The sequence below is a fragment of the Dermacentor albipictus genome, chromosome 1 (assembly GCF_038994185.2).
Source record: "Dermacentor albipictus isolate Rhodes 1998 colony chromosome 1, USDA_Dalb.pri_finalv2, whole genome shotgun sequence".
Classification (NCBI taxonomy): Eukaryota; Metazoa; Arthropoda; class Arachnida; order Ixodida; family Ixodidae; genus Dermacentor; species Dermacentor albipictus.
Window position 1 is genome coordinate 327,444,982 of NC_091821.1, and position 20,765 is coordinate 327,465,746.

General features: G+C 43.1%; 1 long non-coding RNA gene across 1 annotated transcript in view; it reads left to right on the forward strand.

Annotated features, from left to right (window-relative positions):
- LOC139054547 (uncharacterized) overlaps positions 1–20,396 on the forward strand; it is a 34,775-nt gene extending 14,379 nt beyond the window's left edge. Inside the window, exon 3 of the long non-coding RNA XR_011511312.1 lies at positions 20,297–20,396. This is a non-coding gene — a long non-coding RNA (uncharacterized lncRNA). The remainder of the gene's footprint in view (positions 1–20,296) is intronic.
- The last annotated feature ends 369 nt before the right edge of the window (positions 20,397–20,765 follow it).

Genomic DNA, 20,765 nt, shown 5'->3' on the forward strand with positions numbered 1-20,765 from the left:
CTCGACCTAGGACGCACTTGCATGTATCGGAAGTTTCTCGAATGTTATTGATAGTTCTCTCCGTTCTCTTTCGTCACCGAACGTTGTGTAATCCGATTCTATGAGCCGCACGAATTGTGCAGTACTTTTTAGGAGGCACGCGGGCACCAGCGATTGCGCTGGAGCATTCGACGCGAGATATATAAAAGCCGACGAGCTTGACCCTAAGATCAGATCTACGACTATTACGTGCTTTGAGTGTAAACCGCTTTTGTGGGCTCTGATTAGGCCAATAACAAGTTAGTTTCGTGAATAACAGTTCTCCTACTGTGTTTTTCACCGTCATTACAACGTGACACAAAATGTATCCCTCTGATTGTTAATCTGTTCACGTGGCTGTGACTCATGTTGGCTGAGTGTATAAGTACGAAGTATAAGTTTGGCCCTTGAAGATGCCTTACCAACAAGCCCACATTGCAACCCTCGGACCATCGAGTTAGCCTCGGCGTACGCGACCAGTCCCCGGAGTTTGGACTTCTTCCTCAATATACCGGAAAGTGCACGGTCATGACAGCAACAGCAATGACCGCCCCAGTGCCGCCTACACAGATGGTGCTGCAGCACCTTAGGGAGCCACCGACGTTCCACCGTTCAACATTTGAAGACTCGGAAAGATGGCTGTAGATGTATGAAACGGTTGCTCCATTTAACAACTGCAACAATGACAAGCTGCGCCATATCACTTTTCTCATTGGAAGGCGCTGCCAGGACATGAATCAATAATCGAGAAACCATCTTAACAACGTGGGACCTGTTTCGAAGCAGTTTGCTGCAGACCTTTACGAGCGTCATGCGCGAAGAGCGAGCTTAGAACGGCGTGGTACGGGTCATTCATTGGCTACCCCTGTGCTCTTCCTTGTCCCTGTTTTTTTTTCTTTGGCGCTATTTAAAATGAATGAAACAGCGAGCCCAAGTTCCCTTAGAATCCCTCATGCAGCTACCCAACGCAAACACCGTGATCTTCACCGAGGAGATGACTAGCTTGTTCAGCCACCCCGTACTCGCAATGTCCGAAGAAAAGAAAGTTCGTTTCCGTATGTGTGGTGTAAAACAAGGGCTCTTAGCCGGCCTGATGCTCAACCTACCGAACATCGTAGCAGAATCTCTCACAGAGGCCACAATCATTGAGAAGACGCAGTAAATGCGAACTAGACAATAACATCGACGCTCGTCGTCAGACTGCTCCGAAGCTCAAGCGCTCTGCTCTAATGATCTTAGGGAGACTACAAAAGCAGTCGTGCGCGAGGAACTCCTTAGAAGGTTCCCCAGCGTCGCAGCCCCGGGTTGCACCAGTCAGTCAATCAGTGTGTGTTTGTTTTTCACCAAACAAAAACATAGGTCAAAGAAAAAGTGGGGGGGGGGAGGGGGAGGGGGGAGGCAGGGGGAGACGGCGAGAAAGCTCCAAATACTGCAGCTTGACTAAGCACTATCCACCATGTAAGCAATGAGAGGATAAATATACAAGCAAAAGCGATTAATTATAGAAGGAAAAAGCGAGTAATTGAGGTTACAGGGTAAATACACAAGCGAGAGACCTATACTTAATGTTCACTTATACGAAAAATAATATTATTACCTAGAGCATCATATTCGTACATAACAAAGCAGCAGAACGACAAATGGCATCGTAGTTCTATGCTTACTGAAAAACGGTGGTACAAAGGAGTACAATCTAAATAATGTGCAGTAGCAGAAACAATCTAGTTACATTGGTGGTGTTTTAGTGTGTCGATTTAAACGTCTTACTGCTCATATGCGTTAACAGTGCTTGGTAATGTGTGGCTAAGCCTTTGCGTTCAATAAATAGTGCGGGATAACGGAGTTTTACAAGGGGTTGATTTTGCACGGAGCTTCGCACGGGGATGGAAGTAAATACTTCGGGTATGTTCAAGGTTTGCAAGTGTCAGAAATGTGTCGAACTTCCCGCGAATAGCACTAATGTAGGATTGTAGCAATCTGCATTTGTATATGTCGTTCGCCGTAACAATTTTATGCTTAGAAAAACGTTGTCTGCTGTGTAAAAGGCATGATATCTCCTCTATTGCCCTAATTATTATTTTCGGAAGTACTTTTAGCTTATTCAAATTAGTTAATGTAGTGTTTCCCCGTATTAAAGCACAGTAATTCAAGTGGAGATGGAAGAGAGTTTGATAAATATGGCGCTTCATGGCAAGAGGCAAAACACGTCGACTTCGATTTAAACAAGCGACCACGCTCACCTCAGCTTTAGGGTAATGTAATCTATATGCTCAGTCCTGGATACATGTTCACTGAAAATTACTCCAAGCGCCTTAATTGATTTCGTCACAGAAATTGAGCATGGGCCTAGCGTATTATGTTTAGCTAACTCTAGAATGTGCCAAGGGCTCAAAAAGGACACTTTTTGTTTTTGTTTCATTTAGCGTTTAATTGTTTTTAGTAGACCGATCTCGAAGCTGCAAGCGCCTCGAGAGTACCTAAATTTTTTTCCAGCAAAAACATTGTGCAATCTATCAGCATAGATGATAAATTTACAATCTTCGTCAATGCTGATTAAGTAATTCATGTAGCATAAAAAGAATACAGATCCTAGAATGCTACCTTATGTCACCAAGGTTTCAGTTGCTTGTGTACGCCATTTAAAGCCATTTATTTCAACGTACTGAGATAGCGTGCTCAGACACGACTAAAGTTTGAGCGGGATCACTCTAAATCCATAGCATTCTAATTTATTTAACGACTTACGCGATCAAACTTCTGATTGAAATCCAAATATAATGATAGTGTTCAAAGTGTTTTTTCGATATTGCGTAATATGATTTCTTTCTGTGCTGATAGAAATTCTGTGCTAAAATAGAATAGAATTTCATTCTGTGCTTCCCTGTTTTCACAACGAAATCATTAAATTGTTGTGCAAGTTTTATTCCATTTCATGTTTTTCTATCTATTCCCATATTTTCCATTTTATTGGGAGTGGCTCCTTTGTTCCGTACATCATTTAGTATTTTTCCACGTAGCATTACACCGCTCTGGACCAGCGAATCAAACATCTGGTAGTAGTAGTCCATTTCGCCCTTTCTTTTTCTTTATTCAACTGATTTCTAAGAGTCTTGTATTTTGTCCATAAGTCCGCTTTACGTGTTGTGACAAACTTCTGGTAGTTTAGTTTTATGGTTCATCTCTCATTTAAGGTAGCTTGTTATCAATTTGTTATCCATGGTTTCCGCGATTTGTTTGGTCTGTGATATCTCTTAAGAGGAAACGATTCAAAGTAAACTTCTTCAAATGCGTTTATGAAGATATTATGTGAGATATTTCCTTCATTGGCCAAAATATTATTCCAATTTGATTGCTTGATACGGTGCCCAAAGTGCTCCAATGTTGAAAGTGTCATTGGGCGGCACGTGAATTTTTCCGCTTTCACGCACACTGGCTGGTGCGCATATTTAGGAAAATAAATATAAACAAGTGATTGCTTGTATCACAACAGCACCCCTGAATTTTTTTTCTGTTATGTAATGAGTAACAGACATATCCAACAATGACATTCTTGATTCAGTAACACGTGTAAGCATAGTAATGACATTTTTGAAAGAATTGCACTCATGCACTGATAAAAATCCATTACTTGTAACTGAGCTCTTCAAGACATCTATATTGAGCCATGTTGTAATTTTTATCGTCCGTCTGTCAGTGTCTTTTGTTGCGCTGTTATGAACGTCACGATACATCTATATTAAGCTTCCCACCAACAGTAAGCTTGTAACTCAAAGCACTTGCATGTGACAAAATACGATCAGAAATGTTAAAAAATCAGTAATGGAACTGATAGGAGGGCGATACAAAACAGCGAAAACATTTGTGCCCTTCTTGATGCATAAGGTTTCCTACTTTCTTGTGACAAAGCTATATTCTTCTATTACATCACAAGACTCAAGTGTAGTTGGAATGGCAAGGCCACCTCCTATATTCTCCATGGAGTTTAAAAAGAAGTGGTTGAACAACAGCAGCCTGAAGTGATCACATCATCGATTGGTGAAGTCATCTGGAAAGGAATTCAGCAGTCGCTAGGAGTCCTGAAATCGTCGCAGCCTCAGCCTCAAACAATGAGCTACGCAGCCGTGGCCCACCGTCAAGTCCCCCCACCACCAGCCACACCGCCACCAGTACCTCCCCGTGTCATCCTGCGGAATGCCCCGAGGAAGGCAGACGTGGGGCGCGGACCACCACCACTTCTGCCTGGTATCACTCCTGAGAAATGGGCCCCGTCTACCGCCGACGCCCATACCGCCACTTGGGACTGCGCGGGTTCGCCGTCAATGCGCCGCACACATAGCATAGGTGAACGGCCTCGTGATATTGTCGACTACCTCGCCGCAACGCAGTGGCGATTCCGACGACCTTCCCGTTCGCCGTAACCAGGACGATACATGTCGCCGCAGCTCCACCATACACTGGCTCAGCCCGGGGTCAGTCTTTAAGCGCATATCTGGAAAACTAAAATCAGCAACCTATTGAGGCGCGGTTGCTATTTATATAAATGCCGAAGATCATCCGCCACCGGCGACGATATTGAAAAAAAAAAGAACGCCTTGATGATGCCGTGTAATTAACGTTGACCAAAGTGCAAACTCAGTATACTCTAGTAATGGGTGACTTCAATGGAAAAGTGGGGAAAAGAAGGCTGGTAAACAAGCAATGGGTACTACGACATCGATTCTAGGAACGCTAAAGGAAAGGTGCTGGTACAATTCGCAGAATGCAATAAGCTACCAATAATGAACACCTTCTTCAGGAAGCGTAGCAACATAAGGTGGACCTGGAAAAGCCGTAATGATGAAACAAGAAATGAAATTGATTTCATAATTTCTGCCAATCCCAGCATAGTGGAGGATGTAGAATTCTTAGGTAGGGTAAAGTGAAGTGATGATAGATTAGTGAGGGCTAGGATTCACCTCAATTTGAAGAGAGAGTAAAATTGGTTAAGAAGAAACAGGCCAACGTAGATGCAGTAAGGGTACAAGCAGACAAATTCAGACAAAACACGCGTTCGACGGGTGCATTCAAAAGAGTGATCGCGAATAGACACAAATCAATTTCAGACAGCGGGGGGAGCATTGGATTTTCGGCACGGTTTTTTTTTTGCATTCCTTATGCTTGGTGATGCTTGGTGATACCAGAGGAGAATTCGGGCTTCGGGGACCCTTGGTATACATTGATGGACCACGGGCAAAAATTACTCGCCACGACGTGCGTGCGAAAACTTGAGCTGCTGTGTAAGTCTACATAACAGTTTGCTGTATACCAGCTGGTACGACACACGTACTCGACAGCTGTCAGCCCCACCGTTTTTCTTACTGAACCACGCGTGAACCCGCAGCAGATGGCACCGAAACCAAAACAAAGAGAGCTTAGCGCTGGAATGACGTAAAAACATGGCAACCATGACTTAAGGCCATCCTCCCTTCGCCGACATTGTCTATAGACACAGCCTTCGAGATTGCCTAGATATCTTCCTAGCAGAAATGAGCTTTCGGTTTTCGTAAACCAGCGTTCCCAAATTTTGTTAGTGTCGACGTGTCCTCAGGACTCGGACCTCCTTAAGACGAAAATAGCTCAAATATAGCCATGTAGCCAACTCAGAATTTTCGACGCGAACCCGCATAAAAAGTAGCCCAATTTGGCTATTGATAGCCCAAACTGGCAACCTTACCTCCTAATCGAGCGAACGAGCACAGCGAAATATGAAAGAAGCTGGAGAGGAAATTTCGCATGAGGGGGAAAGTGTAGGAGAAAGCTACAATCGTATCATGAAGCGGAAAGCGGAGGAGGAGTGGAAGGGTGAGGGCCTGCGCATGCACGGCGTTGCCGGCGGCCACGGCATCCTCAGTTAGAGTGTACTAGAATACGGTTGAGTGGACCGAGCGGCTGGGGCACCGCATGCATTGCAGCGAGGCGCTCGACGACGAAAAATACTGTAGCGGCGTTGCGATCGAAGTGGATTGGGCCGCATCGAGGTCGCGCCGTTCTAAACTGCTGGCGACGCTTCTCGGAAGGGTAACTCGTACTACTTCGTGTACGCTCAAGCGGTGTTTATAATTAGATATGACATGTATTTGTGCCTTAGGAATAGATGCCTTTATTTATGTTCTTTATTTCATTCTAGACATTTCTTTTTTTCCCGCTGGGTGATTGCGCGTGCATTGCGGCCGCAGTGTCGGCTTTCATCCTACTATGTTATTGAACGTTTCCCTTTGGAGAACAAACATTTTTCTTGTTCTTCAAGCAGCATGTATATATCCTTTGTATTTCTGCGCATATAGTTTTCCATCAGTATGTTTTGCCAAACGTAGGCGGAGAAACAAATGTATATGTCCTGCTTGCCGCTTCAAACAAATAAAACATATCTGCCCCATCCGCTGCCCTGTACTCATATTTACGGTAAGTATTCATATAGAAAAAGAAAAAAAAAGCTTAAGTACAACATTCCATTCACGTTTCTGTCTTCCTCGCGTAAGAGAATGCGCATTAATTGGTACGGGTTCTTTATTGCGGTTGGACCTCTGGCGCCTAAAATAGCTTTAGGTAGCCATTATATATGCCGCGTAAAATTTCTTGTCCAGTCCACGCTTAACAACAACAAAAAAAGTGACGTGGTAGCCTAATTAGTGGTTAAACAGTGGATATGGCATTGCGCTGCTCAACTCGAGCTCACAGGTTCAAACCAAGTCGCGGAATTCGATGGGAACTAAAAGGAAAAATACCTGTTTGCTTCCGTTTATGTGCACGTTAAAAAACCCCAGGTGTTGAGAATTGAACAGGGTGCTTCATAATCATCGGCAGACGTGCTTCATATTTTTCAGGGGTGTAAACGAAAGAAATTATTCTCGAGATTGATTTATGAGAAAAACAAGTTAGGCTTATACTATATTACATACCTAAATGTAATGCCATCCGCTCAACTAGGCAGCCTCTGCATAATAAACGGCTGCTTTCAGTTATCCGGTGCACTATCGTAATGACAATAATGAAGCAATTAAAGGAACAGCATGCCTCACATACACGTAGAGATATTTGCAGGTCCGCTGTGTTCATTGAAGAAGATAAGTTTGGTACCGCACCGGGCACCCAGTTTTAATGGGTTGCAGATAGCACTTCCCGTGCTAGCTATTCTATGGGTACACTATCGTATATTTTGCCTAAACTTCTTAATGATCTGAATAAATGTGGAATTGATTTAGGTCGCACTACAGTTCGCGAACTGCGCCACGTGATATGTCATGTTTTTGATCAAATCAAATATTTGATTTCCTTGTGATAATTTAAATCGAATCAATTTTGCGTTTGTCTTTTGTTAGATTCCTGTATGTTTCATGTATGCTCCTGTACTGCCTTGTTAGCTTTACTAATCATTAAAGATATCTTATACATGGCTGGGCGTGCTTTAGTTCGCTTCTGGCCTTCCTTGGGTCATGTGATATTTTCTGTACCTTACAACGCAGCCTTGATACATAGAAATCTAAGGCTTTCACTTTAATAAATAGAAAGCATTACGCCACGCAACCAACCTTAACAAGCCACGGCCGCTGGCAACCGAAACTCCGTGGAGCCATAGTGGTTGCCCAACACGTGACCTTTTGCGTAAAGATCACGGAGCAAGAATTGAGATTTGCTGAGTCATTTGGTTCCCAGTAGCTATGCCAGTAATTTTAAAGTGAAAGCTGTGCTAACCTCGTGGAGCCGAGTTTCGCCGTCGCCGCGAATTTGACCTTCATTTGACCGCAGCTGCGCCGTAGCCTTGGCAACGTATCTCGTGACTCGCTACGCCGCACTTCGCTGCAACCGCCGCCGGTTTGGCGCATACGCTCTCTGCATCCGAGCCGCCGCCTGACCACGTGACTCGCCGCGCTCGCCTACTCCGTGCGAGCTTGGCTACACTCTAAGAACAGTTTACACGCTTTGGCTTGCCCCTTCTGCCACACAAAAATAATCGTCATCTGCCTTGATGCGTTTCCTTTCTTTATCGCTGCGAGCCCGGAACTTTCCAGTAACGAACGGCACGCGCGTTATCAGCATAGAACAGTTTACACCCTTTGGAGGGCCTCTTCTGATAACGCGCGTGCCGTTCGTCACTGGAAAGTTCCGGGCTTGCAGCGATAAAGAAAGGAAACGCATCAAGGCAGATTACGATTATTTTTGTGTGGCAGAAGGGGCAAGCCAAAGGGTGTAAACTGTTCTTAGAGTGTATGGATGAGATTGAAGCCGGGCTGTCTTCTCTGAGCGTTGCGCGGGAACGGAAGGCTTTGAGCCGTCGTCGCCAAGCGACGTCTGACCATCCCGCGGATATCGCGCGGCGAACGGCTTCACTGAACAGGGTGCGGAATGTAACAGGCGTCGCGCTGTCGAGATCAATGTAGCGACCGCGTTCGCTCCCTGTTTTTGCTTCGACGCTACGCATGTTCGATGCGTCTCTTTGTACGTCTAGCACTTGCGCTTTCCCTGTGGCACAACAGTCGTCGCACCGTCGAACGACCCGTGCCTACCCAAGCCTAATCACAGTCATGTCTCGCCACCGACCTAGGCACAACCGTCATGCCTGGCTTAACGATGATTGTATACCTAAGTATAATAATTACAGCTAAATCAAAGGATAACCAAGTGAAACCAAAACTTAACCAGGCTAAAGCAAGCTTTCGCTTTGCATATCCACGGTTAGCTGAGCTAAGCCGCATCCAATCTTTCACGCGAAGCGTACAGGAGCCCGTGTCGAGGAAATTCGGCGTTCCAATAAAAAGATTTTCGAACCACGCGAACTCAGACCTTCCATATGTGATGCAAAGTACTTACTGAAATTATTGAATTTTTCAAGCTAAAATACGCAGCAAAATCGTAAACAAGGACTTACACACAACCCGCAGATATGATAAATCTCGGATTGTAATTTGAATATACGAGAAAACGTAATTCTGTTACGCGACAACTCAAACAAGCCTTTTTTCCAGCGTTTATAGAATGCATAGACCGGATACGGCGTCCGTCATTTGCGCACGCCGGCGAGTAAATATCTAAGAGGCCACGAAGCGGCGCTCCCGTTTCCTTGAAACACTTCCAGATGGCGCTCACCTCCGCCGCATCGCGGTCCATGCAAGAGGCTGCATTTCTGTGAGAAAGCTCACCCTTGTGTGTAGCGTTCGCCGCGAGCGTTTCCCAGTAAACATTACAGTTACATACACTGCATTTGCCGGGAAGCCAGCCTGAGCAGCAGTCGGGGATCTTTGAATGGTATCACATTCCACTCTTAAAGGTGAAGCTTAAGGGTCCTCCAAATTTGTTCATTCGATGAGCGCTTCTTCTGCTGCCCTGTCGCGGCTCTGCCTGCAGAGCGGGAACACTAAAACCAACCATGCACTTTGGCGTCCGATCGCATGTTGAGCCAGAAGTGGGGGGGGGGGGGGAGGGTATTCTGCATGAGTCCACTTCGTTTAAATTCTATTTCGGCCGCTGCTGAATGGATGCAGCTGCACGAGCGAGGAGGAGACGAGCGGCCCCTGCAGCCAATCAGCAGCGGCCGAAATGGAGTCTACTAGGCGGACTCTTACACAATACGACCCCAGGTCTCCATGAGGCTTGGTTTCAATAGCATTGCCGCCTTATCTTTTTCCTTTTTTCATGGAATTATGGGAGGTACATGGATTTGCCTATATTTCGTCCTTCTGGCTTGAAACAGCTTCGTGATTCTATAAACTTGTCATTTTCAACAAATGTGCAATAAATATTTAAACAAGCATCAATAAAGTTTTCCAATGGCAGGATTCGAACAAAGAGCATCTAGCACAGAAGCCCGACATTGATGCCACTAAGCCATGGACGTATGAATCGACAAGTGTCATAAAGCGCCCCTATGAATTTATCGTGGGCAAACTAGCGCCTTCAGACGCTCGGCGCGTTTCGATGTGGCGACCTTGAGAAGCTGAACCGTTGCATTTAGTAGGAATTTTGCGTGTTCGCAGCGTCTTCTGCATGTCAAAAAGTATAGATTGCTCTAAAATTAACGACAATGAAGGCATAAAAAGCACAATAAACAAAGCCACAAGAACGTTTGAGTCGACAAGCATGAGGATAAGGCAAATACCTATATTTCCAATCATTACCATGGTGGCTGAACAATTGCAGCGCCATAGTTCCCTCTACTAATTATTGTAGGAAATTGTATGGTCCAACGGTTAGGCATGCTGAAGTTGTCACGGAGGCTATGACAATCTGCAACTGAATATGAGGTTGCAGCTGCGAACCGTGGCAGCGGCTACCGAATTGTTATGGTGCTGCAATGATAAAACGTTCGTGTACCGCGCTTTTATAGCGCTATAAGGAACATCAGCCGACCACTACGACATTTATAATAGCAATAATGTTTTTAATTGGGGCTCACCGGCCTTGCATTCTGCCGTATAACGTTAAACCTCATTAATCCGTCAACAAAACCTGCATTAATTTTGGCGTGCATCCCTCATGCTGAAAAATTCTAATTTATTTCCCTTCGCACAACAACGTATAACATTACTTAAGCAGCATCAGAACAACCACGAGTGAAAAAGCGAACGTAAGGGTTGGTTGACTGAGGTGAAAAACACAATTAATGTGTATTTCTGGACGTTCCCAGGACTAAAAGATATATCTCATGGCGCAACACAGTGTTTCTTGAAGTTCTTGCAGCTTCATGGTCGTATGTTAGTTTTCTTTTTGCCCCAGCCAAATTTTATTTTGTTTGTTACACATTTTTGTAAGCTGGAAGTCTATCAATAATACACTGCTGTTGGCGATGCACGAACGAACACGGTTAGTAGCTGTAAGAAAGAAAATGAATCACTGAGCGCCTATAAATCCTAAATTTGACCATTATGTGGCAATTATTGATACGATTTACGTTTTACTTCAACGTTTTCTTACTGTAAATGAACGGTGGAAAATAATAATGTGTATGAAAATACGCATTGACCGGTAAAGGCGGAGGTAAACAATGCTTAGATTCGGTCATTTCTCCTGTGCCGCAAAGCGCGGTTTATGAGGCCCATCTCGATGTATAACAGATGGCCTACAAACACGCCAGAGCTCGCTACGTTCCTATGTTGGGAGCAAGGCAGCAAATAGAATATGGACGCAGCGAGCTGGCTATTTTCCGTCGCCTTTTGTTCGAGGCACGCTTCATCGATTCAGCGATCGAACTGCGCGTGGTGTGAACGACTAGATGTTGGGGCCTGACGCATTCACCGCAGCTTACAATGCTGGAAGCGCATAAAGTTCAGTGTTCTTCCTGCAGAGGAAAAAAAAATCTTCATAAGTGGACCATATGTAGATGAAGTGCTTCGATATTAGGACGTTGCGAAAGAGATACGTGCGGGTTTTGTGCACCGAACGACAAATTTGCCAGTTTTACCCAGCCCCTACGTTCTAGGTGTATCGACAGGTATGCAGGTGCTTATGTAAAGTGTAGCATTTGAGGGGACTGCAGTGGGACACTTTCTTTCTTTTCCTGGAATATATAACCCAGTGAATAACACCATGAAATAACTTGAGCGTGTCTACGCTAACGCATCGAAAGAAGCCAGAGAAGGTGAACGCAATATATAAATATATATATATATATATATATATATATATATATATATATACATATATATATATATATATATATGTATATATATATATATATATATATATATATATATATATATATATATATATATGTATATATATATATAATAAATAATAATAATAAATAAATGTGTGATCGGGGGGCACGTTTTCGCGGAAACCACGCCGGCATGTGTCGTCCTGCCCGTGTTCCGTCGTCACGCAATTCCGTTTCCGGATAAGGAAATATACCAGCGTGTCTAAGTGTCCATACCCTAGTGTAGTTACTATCGCGCTTAGTGTGAGTTGCAGCGTACACCCGCCACTTTACTTTTGCTAAGAAAAAAATTACAGTTCGCATATTTTTTTTTGTGGGGAGCGAGATGCTTCCAGTAATTGAAATGGTGTTTTAGTTCACCAGATTTTCGTGTGTCGGCGCTGCTGTGCAGTCCCGAGATTCCACAGTAATAGGCTACCTTGTCACAACTCATATTGAGGGCGATAGTACATACATTTCCTTGTCGTGGTGCCATCAGGTACAGTTTTCCTTCGAGCTCCAATTCTCACAGCTACGCAGCCCCATAAACGTATAAATAAAAGCACATGCTGTATCTACAATGGCTCTTAAGGTATCTAGACCACGCTAAAGCTGCAGAATAAATCATATTTGTCTCGCAGAGCGATTCACGTCTTGGGGCTTCATTTCGCACATATTGCCATTTCATTCAGAGCGGGAGGTATGCGTGGCGCGAATATTTTGGCATCGTCAGCAAACTACATCCCCCAATTCGCTTTTGTAACATGGTGAAGTCATGATCATATCCCTATTTTATGCTTAAGCAACTTTCTGAATAGCAGTGAACCTTGTGCTTTTGATTTTACAGGGCTCTCTAAATTTTAGAGAAAATTCAATCAGGTGGAACGCGTGTTGTGTAATCTGAGTGATACCATTCTTTTTATTTTTATTTTGTGCAATTCGAAATCTCGTGTAGGGTTTGTTTCTGCCCTGCACATGTCACAACTGTAGTTACATGCAATATTTATGCTTATCCAGGACAGCGTGCCAAAATGCAAGTACAACATCAGATTTATGCACAGTGCGACATGTCTATGCAGCCACGTCACAGGGACGACCATGGCATACGAGGCTTGTCAGTGGATGAATGCTGAGAGGTGTTTGTACAAATAAGCATGAGACACATTTAAATGCACCTAATGCTCTTATAGCAATTGTGTCTCAGTGATACATAGACCTTTTGGGGGATTCGCAAAGAATGTCCACATAATTCGTGCCACTTATCAATATTGGCCCAAGGATGGTTTAGGCAAACATAGGAATATTAAGGAAATCGAAGAAGCCATTCAATACTATGAGCAAGTGAACTAAAAGGACTGCGTGCTATGGAGATACCCATGGCCCGGCATTTCATGTACAGATTTTATGCCAAGATTTGTTGTTTGATTACGCAAAACAGAGGTTTACTCGCGGGCACTATTTTGTCGTTTGTAGGTGAACATTAAGTGCAAATAAAGTGGTCCTTTCTGGCGGTTGCAGTAAAGCTGGAGGATAAGTGTACAGGAAAGGAAAGATTCGCTTTAGGATATGGCTGTCAGCTCGACATACAATAATTAGTTGTCGAAAATGCCTTTCATGCCCTTCGTCTGTTGCGTATAAGTCGTTATCTGCAGCACGAAGCGGAATGTAGCGCTTCAAGAACTAGAATGAATCTTCCTATCAATGGGCCGATGGAGTGATTCTACTTATCGGCAGCGTGCAATCGATCACAGGTGCCCGTATAGTTCAGGAGACAGGCTATAGCCGTCTCATTAAACAGGAGTAATACTCTGTAATACTTCGGTCTTGAGGGTACAATAAAGTAAGAAAAAATGATCAAGACAACGACACACCGTGCCTGAGCTTCAAAAACGCATGTTCTCGCAGCGCCCGCAGTTGGTTCCTAGGTTACATAGTTCTACCATGTAATCATTCTTACATATAAGGCTGCGCTTTGTGCGGACTTTGTCCGTAATTAAGTAACTGTCATACTCATCGATTCTAACAGGATATGACTTTAACCATTATGGCAATATGAAAACGGCAGTAGCGACATATATGTCACAATCAGTTTGTTATGTTTAAAATATAGCATTTCTGGTAAAGGATCCTCTTGAAAGATCTTGGGCCAAATTCACAAATCTGTTAGTTTCTAAGTGCTCTTTTCTATAGGCTGGCCTGCTTCGCTAATATGTCCAGCATCGGTACTGGGTGGAATATTCTCTTACGAATAATTGTAGCCCAAGAGCTTTTTGCTATTATGGGTCATAATTCCGTGTCTCTGGGCCAGCATTTCATGTGGCTAACGATCAGCATAAATTAGCACAAGCATCTATGGATCTACCGACCAAGCGCAACGTCATGCGATGTCAAGTTGACCTTGACGAAAAGCGCCTAGCTATATGTTATAAATGACATGTCTTTCTTTGAAAAATCACAAAATTACTTTCACAAAATCGTAAATCAGTCACAGTATCCCTTGCCTGCACCCTTTACATTTATTTCATTTTATATTTAGGGCGACGAACAGAAGCATAACATTTTTTGTTCTTCATTTACGTGCATCGCTCCACGTTAGGCATTGTCATGTTGGTGAATGCGCCGAAACTATTTTCTTAGAAGAACGAGTCTAATTTGAAACCAAACATGGCAGATAATGAAGACCATGTCGTCTTTATGCGTGTTTAGAAATGCTCTCTTCTTGAAAACCACAGTGTTAAGCCCTGAGAACGTTAGGGCGAAATGTCGTTTTAGTGTCGGCATACGAATGACGTGTATCGACATGTATCTTTAAAAAGTCAAGCTTTTTTTTTACCGGAATGGCGAAGAGGGCATTAAAATTTTCTATGCTTCTTATGCTCCCGCTGTTATTTTGATGACCAAACACAGTCCACAAGTCTTAAGCCATTTGACATTGCACCCACAGAAGAAAAGACATTGTGACACTGGGCTCGATCATCACTTGCTCGGAAGCCCACTATAGTCCTGTTGCGTTTTTGAGAGCTGACTGCCCTCTGCGATTGCCCTTCAACGCTCGTCGAACGCTGCTATGTGTGCGAGCACCAACTTTATTCCCTTAACGCTTTCCTCCTTTTTATTTCTCTTTCATGCTCCACCAGTGCAGGATAGCAAAGCAGCTGAATCCTGGGCATCACTTCTCATCCTGTTCTTTTTTTTTGTTCTGTATTTTGGTCTCGAAGAATTTTATTATGAATTACAAACTCTTCTTCCTTCTCTACAAGATTGTCTTTGCATTAGTTTAGTCGTTGTTATGTTTGTTTTCGCAGTAGTCATTTACTTGCAAAGCCTGAAACAATTGTTGTGTAATTCAAACCCGTAATCACAAAAAAACTCGGTCTCGAAGAATTTTATCATGAATGACAAACTCTTCTTCCTTCTCTACAAGATTGTCTTTGCATTAGTTTAGTCGTTGTTATGTTTGTTTTCGCAGTAGTCGCAATTTACTTGCAAAGCCTGAAAGAATTGTCGTGTAGTTCGTCCCCTAATCACAAAAAAAAAAAACTCTTACGCTGAAATATTTCGCAAGTGCGAACTGCAGCCAATCCTTGTAATGTATACATATTGCTAGCGAAGGTGGCTAGGCAATGTCAAAGAGCCCTTACGAAAGAATAGCTTTGTGAAATCAGACTTAGTTTCTCTGAAGCACTATTGATGTCAGCACCACTAGTAATTTCACCACTTTGGAATATTTCTGTTGTACGTTTCGTAAAATGAAATTTGGGGCGATATCTTTGGCACACTCAGGCAGCCATCGTTTGAATGTGCTTCTAATTGCTTTGACAGAATGGTGAAAATTTTCTGCCAATCATGCAATTGCACTTTGCGTGGAAGCAGTAGAAATAGCATATTCCTGAAAAAGAAAAAAAAAGAAATAAAAAGAAAAAAGGAGAACACTATATTCGCTCTATGAAATGCGGCAGGATGCTGCCATACTTGTTTTCTTTGCACGCTAGAGAACTTCTTGGGCATTCTATGCAATATGAGAAAAACATAAAAAGAAAACGGGATTGACGAAAGTGCATTCGCAAATAGCAAGTGACTTCAGCAGTGATGACGTAGTACGACCTGAAAGGTTTTTACCAGCCGAGTTCTTTTAACTACCTTCTATCAAGGACAAAACTCAGGTTCAGGCCGCTTTTGTCATGTATAAAGAAAGAAGAAAATATCCCTGATATAATGCTCTTTTTTTTACATTGAACTTCTCAAAGTAAGGCTCTCGTTCAGTTGCACACACTTCAGAGTCTTGGTGCTATTAAAGTAGACCAGGGATGCGACAAGAGTACGAAAGCAGAAATCAAATTGAGGCCAAACCGTGAACAGTGCTATGATTTTATGTTTTTGGGATCGCGAGTTTAAATTCTTTCGTATCCTTTCGCCTCCACCTTTTCTATTTATTATTTGCAACGATGGCTTTCACACCAGTTAGTCTTAGAGAACAGCAACACGCCAACGCAGAGAAGTTCGGCTCAGAGTTTACGGTGACCTGGTGTTCCTGTTTCCGGGCTTAGATATAAAAGTTTAGTTCGTCGATTCCGGTTGCAAAAAGGGTTTATGTGTCTTGAAACTGCTCATCGGAGACCATCTTTTACGATGTCCAACCAGGTGACTTGGACTGCAACTTTCTTTCTAATTTTTAAATCTTGATGTATGTGAAGCGAAATAAAAAAGCAATGAAGTGATATCTCTTTCTGGGTGCTTCCAATGGTAAGCACAGTACGACCGAGGCGGAACCCAATTTATGTCTTTACCTTTCTGCTGTTAGCACGGAGGCTGTATTTAAAACGTTTGTTTTTTCCCCAGTGAGCAAGCATCTTGAAACTTTAATTTATTCTTACAGTGCTCATAAAATCAGCCCCATAAAAGTTCCTGAAATATATTGCTTGCTTGAATGACATGTTGGCAATAATATGAGGCCATGGCCGCGAGACTAACTCCATGATTATAACGGGTAATCTTAAATAAAAGAGGTCGTTTGATTTATGCGCTTAGAAAACCAAGACAAAGTGATGCCTAAAAAGCCTATACTGATCATCGTAGGACTCGAATCACCAGTGATCTTCGTTCCTATATACATGCAAGAGTGTTTGGTTAGGAGTGCGGCTGATATTGGCGTGCATGCCCTGGATTGCTTTTCTATATACAAACTGCCTGTAGTCGGCGCTCTGCACCAGGTCAGACTTTCGTGTGCTGCAGCTTTTGTAGTGGCTCCGACGAAGCACAGAATGTGGCACCCTCATTCCTCTTGACTTCCGACGTCAGGTTACGCTTGAATCAGCTACCTTATGCTTTGACTTGTCCAATTGGTTTTTGGCCTGTATGTATTTCTTTTTCGCTTTATGTTTATATCTTATCGTAGCTAGGGTTTATATTTAATTATTATGAGATAGCCAACTCTTCTACGGCCTGTTCTCAGAGTATCACATTATCTATAATAGTAAGCTGCAAGAAGAAGTACAACCACTCGGTAATGTGGATGGCTGCTGCATTAGTCCACCGGCATTTGTGATTTCCATAATGCAAGCACAACGTTCCAGGTAGTTCGCCTCAACTGTACATATTTCAGATGCTTGCTTCTAGTATAAAATATATAAATAAAGTGTGTTGTCCTGAACGTTTGCGAGCGAACGTAGTCGTAAGTGGATTGTGCTTTTCATCATTTGCATCCATGGTGTAGTGAATCTTGCAGTATCATGTTTAGAATAATAAGAGCTACTACAATGACTTCTTTAACAGTATTTTGCAAGCAGACACCACTTACCGTTACATTCTGCCACCATTCCGTCTTGCTCATTCATGGCCGCCGGTCTTGATGCGTTTTCTGTCTTGATCTACGCACATCACACGCATAGACAACCGGTTCAATATAACTAATCTGCCCAATATGCTGGTTCGCATTGTAACGACTTGTAGTGCTTCGTTGCGTAAGTAGAAAAGTGTAAATAAGTGACATAATAAATGGTAATAAACTGTATATAAAACTTTATTAGAAGAGTGTAGAATAAAATAGATCTCCGAAGTCAGTTTCGTGCAATATAACAGTCGCGTACAGCAACTTATATATATATGCGCGCTAGTTAGCGTCATCTTTGTCATTTGACATTGAAAGACCACACATAATGAGCCGTTAGAGTCCAGTGGTGCCGAAGTTTTCCGAAACGCGTGACTGAAGTTAGACCATAAAGTCGCTAAAAATCTTGGCATAACTGTGAAGTTGATTTTCAATAAAGCAGATGTTGTCGAACACTGTAATATCAGCTGACGCGAAGTAAATAATATACCTGAACGTGTTATGTTAGTCGAATTTATGTGCAGGTGACGCATAAACAATAAGCTTACCAGCAGGGTGTACCGGGCTCTTACTTTAATATGTTTACATAACGAATGATGAAAACCAAAACTCCTAATTCGCTTTCCGATTGTAAAGTCACAAATATAGCATGGTTGAACTGAAAATTAGTATGAAAGTGTACACAGTCCGTATTACCCTAAATGTTTTTGGTTTTCCACGTTCGTGATATAACTAAATTCTGCGGATCACAGTTGGCCGCATGTTGTTAATACGGCCATGACAATTATCCGAGCTTTATGCATGTCGAATACTACGTTCCTCTCCTTCATCTACCTGAAAGTCAAGGTGGAGTATTGATTGGTTCGAAAGCCCTGAAGATTCTTTTTTTGCTCTGATCGACGCTGCATTTCTGTATGTGTAACAAACAGTTACCACCCTGTAACGCCACAAGTAAACCCTGTAACGCATAAATGAGCATTTCATTCATAAATGAAATTAAACTAAATGAAAGTGATTTGCTCAGATTCGCATGAATGAACACAGCCGCTAAGATATGTACGTAGGCTTTTCTTTACACCATACCTGTCTTATGAAATAAGGGCAGTGCCTTGCTATTTGAGAATCGAGCTGGTTGCCTAAAGACGAAACCATACCAGAGAAATACTTGGAACGCTACGGGGCATGTGCCTGCGCCAGCAAAACATTCAGAAACAACTCAGCATATCCTAATGAAATCAGAAGGTATTCACCGAGCTAGGTCTACAGGTAACGTACGCCTTCTAGAAATGTTGGGATTTAATTCTTATGGTACCGCTAACCGGTCAGCAGGCGAGATAATGAAGAGACAATTAGAGTATTTATGGGAGACAAAAGATTAAGGAGATTTAGGCAAAACTTTAGAACGATAAGCATGTATAAGATACCTGATTATTTCAAGCTACCAACAGTAACACACCTCCTCAAATTTTTCGGCGGAAAGTCATGGGGCACATTGGTGCGGTCAGCGCTGCAGCTTTACAGCGAGATTACGTGCAGCCACCACACCGACACTCCAATAGAACCTATCATAATAAACATATCACGCAGTATCCGACACAGTGCGACACGTTTAGATATTCATATTTCCCATGGGCAATCGAAATCTGGAATGCGTTTCCAAAGGAAATTGTAGAATCAGATTCTGTGGATGGCATTGTCGCAGAATTGGAGCCATTTGAGTATTTGAGCGCCTAGTTCAAAGATAATGAGTTGGTTGAATGATTGGACACTAGTACACGTGTGATTGTATACTGCCTTATGATTTAAATGTAAATATTGCAATGTGCTGAATAGTGGTGTTTTTTGCAATGTGCTGAACAGTGGTGTTTTATTGATCCCCAATAACTACAAGAATGTTATACGACTAATACTGCAATTGTTTTGAGCACCTTTTGTTATTGCTTGACTCATGAGAAACAAAGAAAGTGTCTTGTGCTGAATGCCAGGGTTCTTGTATGGCAGTTTTCTTTTCTTCTTTATATTGTTTCCTCCCATGCTCATGTGTATTGTTACAATCCGCTTCCTGTTTGAGCCTGTGCAAAGACCTACAGTATTGTTAAATAAATAAAAATAATGCGTAGTTACTCGGTTTCGCAAGATAGCGCTCTAAAATAAATTCCGAAGCTTTACATGCCAAAACCACGATTTGATTATAGCGTCCCTGTACTTGTCAAAACCTGCAAAACAAACCTGCGTGTGCTCCAGGCACTACAAACTCAAGCCCCAATGACGTGTCTGGGTCTTGCGAAGTGTGCGTCTACAGCGGCAACAACCGTCATGGCGTGAGATTACTCAGTATCAACGTACTTAGCCACCGATGCTCTCAGGGCGCATATTCGGCACGCTGACCGACTACCTTCTAACCATCTTGCTTCTTTGCTTGCAGAGAGGTCGCGCACAACTTTCAATCGTATAATTGCTGCCAACTGTACCTCGTTTCCATCAAATTACATGCCTGGAGCAAGACCATCCTCACCTTTATGGTGCCTGCACAAACCTGAAATACGCCTCTGCGTCCCATGAATCACATCGAAAGCTAACATGCAATCGAACGCCCTGTTGTTCAGATTAGGAATTTTACATGAGGTGCACAGGGATCGCGTACATGTTTACGTTTGATGGCTCAGTCACACAAACAAGTTCTGATGCCGCGGTTGTGATTTCAGCAAAATCAGTTAAAATACAGCTAAAACGTCACTTGCATTCTCAAAGAGAGCCTCTGTGCGGCTCTTCATTTCATCCAGGAGGAACCACCCCATCCATGGTCAATATTCTGTGATTCCATGGCAGCCCTCCAGAGTTTACTGTCAGCACTGCGCCATGGATCACGTGAACAGCTCGTCGCAGAGATCAGACAGGTCCACCATCGCACAGTTGACAAAGAAGACGATATGTAAGTGGTTGCCATGTCAATGTGGCATACATGGCAATGATCGAGCGGATGCAACTGCCCGATCAGCCCATGACCACGTCAACTCCGTTGCCATTCCTCTTTCGAGAGCCGACGCAGTGAAAAAACTTCCCGCCGCTTGACTGTAACCTAACATTGGTTCAGTGTTACTTCATCCTACTTCACAAGTGCAGGCCTTCATATCCTTGACCCTAATTTACAGCTCCGTATTTCACCCGGCCTTCCACTACGTGTCTGCACCCTTCCAGTTCCGTCTATGGATTGGAGTAGCATACTCAAATGCGTACTCCTTTCTTTTCGGA